General features: G+C 42.5%; 1 pseudogene; it reads left to right on the forward strand.

The window, feature by feature from the left end:
• Positions 1–3,743: 3,743 nt before the first annotated feature.
• On the forward strand, positions 3,744–3,861 carry LOC126096082 (5S ribosomal RNA; annotated as a pseudogene).
• The last annotated feature ends 7,244 nt before the right edge of the window (positions 3,862–11,105 follow it).

The following is an 11,105-nucleotide window of genomic DNA, read 5'->3' on the forward strand; positions in this document are numbered from 1 at the left end:
TCTAGGGGACTGATGACCTCAGAAGTTAAGTCCCATCGTGCTCACAAGGGAACCTCCCCATCGCACCCCCCTCAGATTTAGTTATAAGTTGGCACAGGGATAGGCCTTGAAAAACTGAACACAGATCAATCGAGAAAACAGGAAGAAGTTGTGTGGAAGTATGAAAAAAATAAACAAAATATACAAACTGAGTAGCCCATGCGCAAGGTAGCCAACATCAAGGAGAATGCGAACATATGAGCGCAGTGGTCCCGTGGTTAGCGTGAGCAGCTGCGGAACGAGAGGTCCTCGGTTCAAGTCTTCTCTCGAGTGAAAAGTTTAATTTTTTATTTTCAGACAATTATCAAAGTTCAGGCACTCACACATAATCAACTTCGCTCTCCAAAATTCCAGGACATGTTCAGATTTTCTTGGACATATGCAGGATTTGACGGTCTACACACGGAAACATTTGAAAACGTAAAAAACATATGTTTTGACAGAGCACAGGGAAAACTGTGCGACTGTGAAACTGTTGAATTCATTTGTTGCAGTTTATGTGACAAACTCTTATGTTTTCATCACTTTTTTGGGAGTGATTATCACATCCACAAGAAAACCTAAATCGGGCAAGGTACAAGAATCTTTTTACCCATTCGCCAGGTGCAAGTTAAATGGGTCGACAACATATTCCTGTCATGTGACGCACATGCCGTCACCAGTGTCGTATAGAATATATCAGACGTGTTTTCCTGTGGAGGAATCGGTTGACGTATGACCTTGCGATCAAATGTTTTCGGTTCCTATTGGAGAGGCACGTCCTTTCGTCTACCAATCGCACGGTTTTGCGGTGCGGTCGCAAAACACAGACACTAAACTTATTACAGTGAACAGAGACGTCATGAATGAACGGACAGATCGTAACTTTGCGAAAATAAAGAAAGTAAAATTTTCACTCGAGGGAAGACTCGAACCAAGGACCTTTCGTTCCGCAGCTTTTCACTCTAACGACGGGACCACGGCACTCCTCAGCTCGCAATGTCCTTAATGTTGCCTACCTTGCGCATGGACTACTCAGTTTGTATATTTTGCTTATTTTTTCATAGTTCCACACGACTTCTTCCTGTTTTCTCGATTGATCTGTGTTCAGTTTTTCAAGGCCTATCCACTGTGTCAATTTATAACTAAATCTGAGGGGGGTGCGATGGGGAGGTTCCCTTGTCCCTTGAACCATTTTTTTTCTGTGACCGAACACGTTAGTGTTACGTAATCGTGAATCGATTCGGAGCCATCATACGAAGTGGAACTAGATAACCAAGTGCTACTATACATCGCCGACAGCACGGGGTGGAAAATCGGCCTGTAAGTGCGTCTGAACGGGACAGAATGATTGGTATCCGGGAGGCGGGTCCATCGTCCCCTGACACTGCGGCTAGTACAGGGCAAGCTGCTTCTACGTGAGACGTATGTGGAACCAGTGGAGAGAAGAGGGCCGTACACAGTTCTGACAGGGTGACCACAGCGCGAGGTGACAGCCATCTTGTCCGCCTGGCCGCAACGGATAAAACAGCTTCGTTCACGGTGTTGGCGCGACGTTGGAACACTGCATGGGGTGTGGACACGTCTGCGTCGATGGTTCGACACCGTTTACTGTGGGATGGACTGGAGGCACTCGTGCGATTGCGCCGCCGGAACCCACCAACACCGCAGACCGGAATGGGTACGTGAACTTCAACACTGGCACGATGAGCGGCAAAATGTAGTGTTTTCAGACGAGTCCAGGTTCAACTTGTCCTACAGTGAAGACCGCATACGCATTTGACGCCGCCATGATGAACGCAATCGGGAAGACTGGACTGATGAGCGGCATAGTGGACAAACGGTATGTGTGATGGTTTGGGGCGCCACTGATCACCACACATGATCTCGCTTCCTACGTATCGGGGGCACCCTGAACAGCTACCGCTACGTCAGGGAGAGTTTATACCCCGAGGCGCTGCCCCTCCTGCACGCCGTTTCGTATGCCATGTTTCAGCAAGGTAACGCCCGGCCGAATATGGCGAGGAATATGCGAGCCTTCTTCGAAGAACGGCGGGTACCACTGCTTCCCTAGCCTGCCTGTTCGCCTGACATGTCTATCAAACGTGTCGGGGATGTGATCGATCGGCAGCTTGTTCGTTCTGGTCCTCTTGCAGCCACATCTGATGCTTTTCGGATGCGCCCACGAACCGCGTGGCAGAGTATTCCCGAGGAGCATATTCAGGCGCTCTTTTGATTCCGTGCCACCACGTCTATCGGCTGTGATTGCAGCACGTTGTGGCGCTACTCTGTACTGAATTTCCACAGTCACAGTGCGTGTACACGTCTGTAATGCTGATCATTTGTGTAGTGTCATGTCCCTAATTAGTGGCTCAAATGGCTCTGAGCACTATGGGACTTAACGTCTGTGGTCATCAGTCCCCCAGAACTTAGAACTACTTAAACCTAACTAACCTAAGGACATCACACACATCCATGCCCGAGGCAGGATTCGAACCTGCGACCGTAGCAGTCGCGCGGTTCCGGACTGCGCGCCTAGAACCCCTAATTAGTGGAATAAGTTACATTGTGATGACATCTTTCCCTCTTGATCTTCCACTTTTTCCATACCGTAGTGTGTGTATGGTCAAGTTACAGCAATGAAAGTGCATGAATTAAGCAAACAGTTGTTCTTTTCAATGTCAAAACACTTTCCAGGGCAATTATACCTCAGCAGTGCGTGCTAGATTGAGCTCTTGCTCTTTAGAATCTTAGGTTCTGTAGGTTCTTCTTCACATTTTTACGTAGCTTCACATGTTTATTTCCGTGGTGGTTTTCCTCATCTGCATGATGTCTGTGATAGAAATTCACATCGAACCAAGTTACATATTTTTACTGGACCATACTCGCTAGCTGAGAAGCGTGAGTTCACAAAACACAACGTTAAGCGTATGCATCAGCACACACCAGCGGTCAAGTTAGTAACATCGACCCCCTCTGTTAAATGTTCTTCGTACTTAGGCACCTGGAGAACCTGTGACGACGTGAAATGTCAGATATGATGCCAGGAGCAATCCGTTATTACTCTTTCATTTGAAACGTCCCCTTAGAAAAATTATACATGACTGTGCTTAAACTGACACACAATATTTTTGGCGCAACGCAATCTGACTTTCAAAAATCCCTACAAAAGAATGACTCTGACTAACATTAACCTACACGTTTCACAAATCGATTACCTCACAAAAATCTTCGTTACTCGAACTACTGCAATACAACGAGCGCCACTACTGCCAGCTAAATAAAAGATTCAAACTACGGAAGGCACTAACTACTGATAGGCATAGTTAGCAAATGAAAGATTTTAATAGAGAACAAACAATGTATTTACCTTAATAGTCATAATATATATAGCAGTTCATGACATCCATTCGTAAAAATGTACTGTTTCTGATGGACACACCTCCAGATTATCCATTCTCAAAAATCTGCCATCTCACTTCCCCACATCCACCACTGCTGGCGGCTCGCCTTCAACTGCGCAACGCTACGCGCTGTTCACATCCAGCTGCCCAACACTACAATGGCAGACAACAATGCAAACTAGCCACAGACTGCACACAGCACAGCCAGTGATTTTCATACAGAGAGCGCTACGTGGCGGCGGCGTTACCAATATAAGAACCTAAACAGCCTACTTACACATTTATCTGTCTTATTGTTGCCTACGTGTACCACAAGTGTTGGACAATGGCCTTGCCGCAGTGGATACACCGGTTCCCGTCAGATCACCGAAGTTAAGCGCTGTCGGGCGTGGCCGGCGCTTGGATGGGTGACCAGACGGGCCGCCATGCGCTGTTGCCATTATTCGGGGTGCACTCAGCCTCGTGGTGCCAACTGAGGAGCTACTCGACCGAATAATAGCGGCTCCGGCCAAAGAAAACTATCATAACGACCGGGAGAGCAATGTGCTGACCACACGCCCCTCCTATCCGCATCCTCCCCTGAGGATGACACGGCGGTCGGATGGTCCCGATGGGCCACTTGTGGCCTGAAGACGGAACGCTGTACTACAAGTGAGTACCTTCTTACTCTCTGGCTGCGCAACTAAGAGCTCTTATCAACTTACTGACAAGTGTTATGCCGTTTTGGAGACCTACATCAGTTATCAGTTTGCAATTAAATTCTGTCCCTTCCCAAAGGTTTACAGAAAGCATGCTCAAATAAATTACGGAATTTTTTAAGCAGGGCAGTAATATACAATTCGATTTAGCCTTTATGCACTCTGTTGTATTACATCTTAGGGTTATGTAGCGTTTATCACAAGTAGTAGACAAGACCGACACGGGGAAAAATGTACGATAACAGAAATAACAATGTACCGGTCCGCAACTGAGAGGTTTTAGAGAATTGTAAATGTGTCATTGCGAGTCACTACTGACTTCAGTATAAAATATTGTCCTATTTCAAAATTTCAGTAAGTCCTCCACCTAATTGGGCTACACTTTCAGCCAAGGCCTCCCTTAACAAGCAATACAATAGCAAACTCAAAGGAACAAAAAATTTATCACCCTAATGAGGACACACAGATGAATCTCAAGCCTTTACAGATATATCCTGCCAGAGAGGGACCAGGGACGCGTTTAACGGCTTGTGAATCAAAATAACTTCCAAACCCAAGAGGAATTGCTGCAGGCGGTAAGTGAATGCTTATCTCAATCTGTTAGGAAAAGAAAATCGCGACGGAGAGTCCATGCAAGGAACATTTGGAGTCGGTCACCTCGCAAGAAGCTAACGATAGCCATAGTTTTCAAGATGACAGCAAAGTTCATCGCGATGGAAGAATACGTGGCTGCTGTTCTGAACACTCGCCCACCCTATTAGATCTCGACTGGCCTGCAAAATCGCCTAACTAGAAGCCCATAAAAAATCTGTGGGGCATGTTGTAACAGCGGGTAAGATGCCGACAGGAGCATCCCCACGAGTTGGTGGAACTGTGCGATCAAATACTAAGAGTGTGGCATAACATGGAGGCGACGCACCTGACCAACTTTGTGAACTCGCTTCCCAACCGAATCTATGGGAATATCAAGGCCGGGTGCAGCATTACACGGTATTCAATTATTTATGTAGGGTTGACAAATTTTTTTGTCCAGTGAGCTTACTTTTGTACTTTCCGTGCTGTAATTTCCAGTACACTCGCAGCTGCTAAACGAGGTGCTGCACACGTTATCCTTGCAGATGGATGCAATACTGACGCAAATTACCAATTCTTCCAAAACTCCCGGCTCATCTCGTAAAGTTTGACACTGCGGAACATTTCGTTCTTACACTTTTTCAACCGTGTGTAGCGATTGCTGTACACATCATTCTTGACGTAACCCTAGATAGAAAAACCTACAGAACTGAGGTCGGATGATTTGGGAGGTCAGGGTAGAGACCTTTTTCGGCCTGCCCATTTAGAATCATACGTCAAATATCGCCGACAACTCACGTGAAAGAGTGCTCCGGTTGCAGTTCACGTTGGAAAGCATATCCCGTGTTATGACTGCTTTAGCGGCGACCCAACCGAGGCGTTAGTAGCTGGTAGTGAAATTTGATACCACGGCCGTTACCCTTCACATCTTTGTAGGATGAAACTTCAGCCATCTGCATACTGCGAAGACCACCCAACTGAAATTGCAGACCTCACCCTCGTAATATTAGGATGTTCACGCTATGACAGACAAGGGCACAAGTTTCTTACGACCTTGATCAGACTATGAATTCATCAACCTACATCTGTGAAGGGCCTGTTTTGACAGCTGACGACAACGCACTGTGTCAGTGTTACCCAGTTTCTTTAAGAAGCGGATATGCAGTTATAAGTTGGACGCAACGTTTCGAGAGTAAGAAATTGTGATATATGAACTGTGTTGGGTGCCTCTTTCTACAGACTGTACCATGAGGTTTATGTATAATCAATGTAATTTCTAATGTACATGCTATATATATGATATTGTATACCAAATCTGTAGTTACTCACTTGTCTGGCCAAATGGTTAATGCCAAAGACAATAAATTTATTAAAATAATGTGATATTCGATGTGGTTTAATTTGGCCACACACACACACACACACACACACACACACACACACACACACACACACACAATATGTTATTAGGAAAAATAACACCTAAGTATCGTAACTGAAGAAAAAGTGGGCGTTGCACCGATGTGAATAACTACTACGGCAGGCAGTTCGGAAAACACATTACAAAAGCTATCTGCATTAGCTGGCAATGCAAACGGCGCAGATGGCGACGTAAAAGCAATACGCGGCTGTTGACATTTATCCCACCTTGCCGTTACCTGCCGTGCCATTTTCCTTCAACAAGCAGATTTCAGACACGTTGAAAACCCATTCTATTGTAGGACAGCCAGATGATAACATTTCCCGGAGGCGAAGTGTAATCTGTAAACATATTGTGAGCTCAAATAGCTGCCTCGGAAAAGGGAATCGTATACATCCCCATCGCAAACTGCGTATCGGTTGCAGCAATTTGCAATCATTGTAATGTCATACAATGGGGTATTCGAAGTTTGCTCGTTCACGGGATGAGGTACAATGGGTTTCTCAATACAAACGGGCAAACAGTGTTGCTCTTTCCTCTACGTAGTGTGAAGTGTGAGGGGAGCTGGCCACACACCAGAAAATAGGTTTCATTTGCAACGCTCTTCTCTCATTTCCACCGCCCTTCCAACGGCCGCTACAGTATTCTGCGGATAAAAGGTGCAATATTGCAGCCGTGACTCCGTTCCTCCTCCCCCCCCCCTCCACCCATACACCTTTCTATCGCTATCACCAATACGCTGCTGCGAAAATACAGAGCAGCGGAAAGTCAACAGTGAGGCGTTGACATGGCAGCGCTGTAAGGCATAGGAAACCTTTCCATTCAGATTCAGTTGGTTTGTAACAGGCAGATCAGTTTTACTGTCATTTTGAGCACAATTATTCAGGCACTCAGACTGGAGGCTTGTGTCCGTTATTGAAAATTATCAAATTATGTGGAACGACAATTTTAGGACGAAGACATACGGACTACCTCTCCTCTTCCAGTTGATATTACTGACTGAAGTTCTTAATGTTAGTCTACCATTGTCAGTAATTGTAACATTATTTTTCTTGCAGTGGATTTATAGCGAATAATATCATACTAACCTTCGACTGCAGTACTTACAGTTTTGTAACTGTGGCAGTACAGGAAGCGAACATGAACGTTGCCGAAGTACGTACCTGAAAAAAAAAGGAAATTAAGTGTTCAGTGAAACCTAAAAGATTTAATCTTTTAGAATAACTAACAAATATCATCACTACATCGGAACAACAATCAACCGCGAAAGAAATGTTCATGCGAAAACAACAACAAAAATAATTTATTAACAACTGAAACAGAGACTAAAAATGCAGAAAAATATACAAATCGTAACAGGGATAACATTTGGAACAATTTAGGTTTTTAATTCCTCACCAATGACGTAATGTCTTCTTCGTGTAAGAAATTAGAGGAGATAATAAAAAAAAAAACGGAAAAGATAAATAAAATACACTTGAAGCCGAGTAACCAATGTCTAACTGGCGATTTAGTCCCAGGTCTGGCAAATAAGTTTATATCTAGAAAAAGTATGAAGAAGTGCTAAGTGACTCAAAAGAAATCTGCGATAATATAAAGAACAAACCCATCCAACAAGCACATACAGGCAATGTTAAAACCAAAAGAAACTTTTTATGCCACAAAAAAGCATACATTGACTAAACAGAAATACGATAATTTTCCAACTGGAAAAAAGCAAATATTCATCATGGAAGTTCCTACGTTCAGGAAAGAGGAACCAAAGAAAAATTCGACGATGGTCAAAATATAACATAAGATTCAAAAACTGTCTAGAAATCAATTGACCTGAAAAATGAAATGAGATCTGGAGGGAAAATGTGATAGGTGTCTGTAGCGTCTGCCCTACATTTATCTTCCAGGTCTTCCAAAACTTTCTCTACATACACCACCTTCTAAACTTTGTTAAATTGTGATATCTATACATAAATTTAAAACGTGATCACGAAATTGTAACTGAAATAAAATCTCGAAATAAATTATACTTGTAGACACTTGTTTTATCTTCGGTCCACGTGTGAATAGGATACGATAGAAAAATGAGCTCAGATGTTATGTCCCATAGTCCTCGGAGCCATTTAACCATTTTGAACTGATGCAAGCTATTAGCTGGTTTTGTTTGTATGAGCTAACTCAGTCATTTATTCTTGACTACTTCTCCCAATCTGTTACTAAAAGTTGCATTTAGCTTCCTTCGGTGTATTGGGTTTGGTAATGACAGCACTTCACTGTTTTTTAGGGAACATAACCAGAAGGGAATGAATGCAATATTTTGGCCACAAATAATAAGTCTGAGCACTATATTTTATTGTTTTTGAGAACACTAATTGTGACTGCTTCCTGAGGAAATCTGCTTTATTACTCCGTTTTTCAGTACTACAATTTGAAGAGCTCACATGAGTAATTTCATAATGTCTTCAGCTTGTCCTGTACTACTATCTGTTGTATCAGGAATATTCACCACACTGTCTAACCATGTCTAGTGATTACAAATGAACTGTGTGCATTAAATTTGTTGTGTAACTTAAGCATCAAAAGGAAAATTATTTATCTCCATTTTTACCATAAAATCTTCAAACACTGTGATTGATGCAAGAATTTTCAGTACACATCCTAAAAAACGTATTTATGTAATGCAACGCACGTATCTTCAACTACAGTGCGCTAACTTTTGGAAACTTTCTTGGAGAAAACGCTCTGAAATTTGTGAATTTTTTAATTTCATCATTAATGTGGCATTGCCTGAACTGTAATTCGTTCGTATGTTCCAATCCACGTCTACTCACAACATGGAATTTCCTTTTCTCTGGGAACTTTGCAATGAGATAAGATGACTAATTGGGAAGACTGTAGAAAAGGCATCAGATGTTAATATTGCAGGTTTTTGAGGTTCAACAAGTTCTGACGTCGCCCCTCTTCATTCTGTGCTGTCGAATGATATAATTTTCTGTGAAACGCTTTATGTAGACTATAGCTTCAGGGCTTGGTTCAAAATGATTTCTGTTAACAGAACGACTCAGATTAGCACATAGAGAATTCTCCTTAGCAAAAACAGAACAAATTCACGTATTCTTGACTCTATTGTTTAACAGAAATTGTTATTGTCAGAGGCGCCGCAGCTTTTCATGTCATTAGAGGCAAAACATTTTCCCTAGACAGGTGATTTAGAAATTTTGCGGATATTGTTATCTGCTCATCATTTTCTCCTATTAGTTTCTACAGAGTACGTTTAGTTACCTGGTCCTTGCTATAAACTTAAACAAACTAACAGTATAATTATAGAAAAACCTGCTTTTACATTCCCAGATTTTAAGTTTTCACGATATTGACTTAAGTTTCTATTGGTTTAGTCGTACGCCCTATTCTCTATATTAACTGCTTTCCTGCCATAAAAGATTACATATGGATAATACTTCCCACATTTTGCGCTTTTGAACCACCACCACAAGGTTCAAGATAGTTTTACAAATCGATTTATGTGGAAGCTGCATCGTGTTCCCGCTCGTGTGTAACTTGTAGGATAACGCGTAATACAAATAAAAGTACCATATACGACACAACTCATTCTTTTAATGTTGCCAAGAACGAAAAATTTATGTGTCTGTAGAAAAAAGGAAACAATGTTGCTGAAGTATGTATTTATACGTATTGAAAATAAATTGATGCTACATCTGCTTGTTGTCACTGTCGCGTCGCTTACTGTTGTTAACTTGTACCGGGTATGGGTATTTAAATATATCGATATTTCGTATCCACATTGTACTACAAGTTTTTCTGATTCGTTTTTAAAACTAAAGGAAACTGATTTTATACTTCAATCGTTTCAAGAAATGCAGAAAGATCTGTAATTACAAGCACTTGTCCGACAGCAGACGTTCCCTCAGTAACAAGATCTCTGCTTGCTGTCACACAATACCATGCTAGAAAAGCTCTAAGATGACTAAACAACAATTTTCACATATTTTCAAAAAAGTATATTTCTGAAAGAAAAAACATAGCTATTTGAAATTATTCTTTTTTTATTTCAATTCCAACCTCGTTTAAATTTTCTTATTACTTCAGTTGACCTTACAATTCACTTTACATTTGTCCCGTGCCATTTTAACGTCATTTTATCAATTTTCAGGTGATCTTAATGATAATTTTCCAGGTAACCAACATTGATTTCATAATGAACCGTTGTGAACAGCGACCGTAGATCGATGTAAGGAATGCTCGGAACACTATTATCAGTCGCAATTCCACTGTTTTTCTTTTTTTTAATTATTTTTGCACAAGAAGATTTCAGCTGTAAATAGCCACCTTCAGTACATTCGAGTGAGCTACAATCCATCAAACTCGCGGGAATATGTGTCACCATATGACATTACTGGTATATAGGCAGAAGGAAGGGAACGTGGCAAGTGTCAATCGTCGTCGGACCGGTGTTCTGTGTAGTTGTGGGAGCACTATGTCGGAGCTATGCGAATTCAAACGTGCGCAACTAATTGGTGCCCGTATGGTGGATGCTTCCGAAACCAACGAAGCCGAAGTGTTTGGTGTTTCAAGAGGCACCATATCGAAGCTTTATACCGCGTACACGGAAAGTGGAAAAAGTATCATCCGCTTTGCCACAACGCGGATGAAAGTGTGTCGAGTGATCCGGACTGATGGTTATTGGAGAGGACTGTGATGAAAAATAAGGAGGAGGATAGCTATGAGCCGGCCGGAGTGGCCGAGCGGTTCTAGACGCTACAGTCTGGAACCGCGCGACCGCTACGGTCGCAGGTTCGAATCCTGCCTCGGGCATGGATGTGTGTGATGTCCTTAGGTTGGTTAGGTTTAAGTAGTTCTAAGTCTAGGGGACTGATGACATCAGATGTTAAATCCCATAGTGCTTAGAGCTATTTGATCCATTTTGTTTGCTCCCTAATTGTAATGCTGTGCTCCAAGACGAAAGAGGCCCTGTTTACA

The sequence above is a fragment of the Schistocerca cancellata genome, chromosome 8 (assembly GCF_023864275.1).
Source record: "Schistocerca cancellata isolate TAMUIC-IGC-003103 chromosome 8, iqSchCanc2.1, whole genome shotgun sequence".
Classification (NCBI taxonomy): Eukaryota; Metazoa; Arthropoda; class Insecta; order Orthoptera; family Acrididae; genus Schistocerca; species Schistocerca cancellata.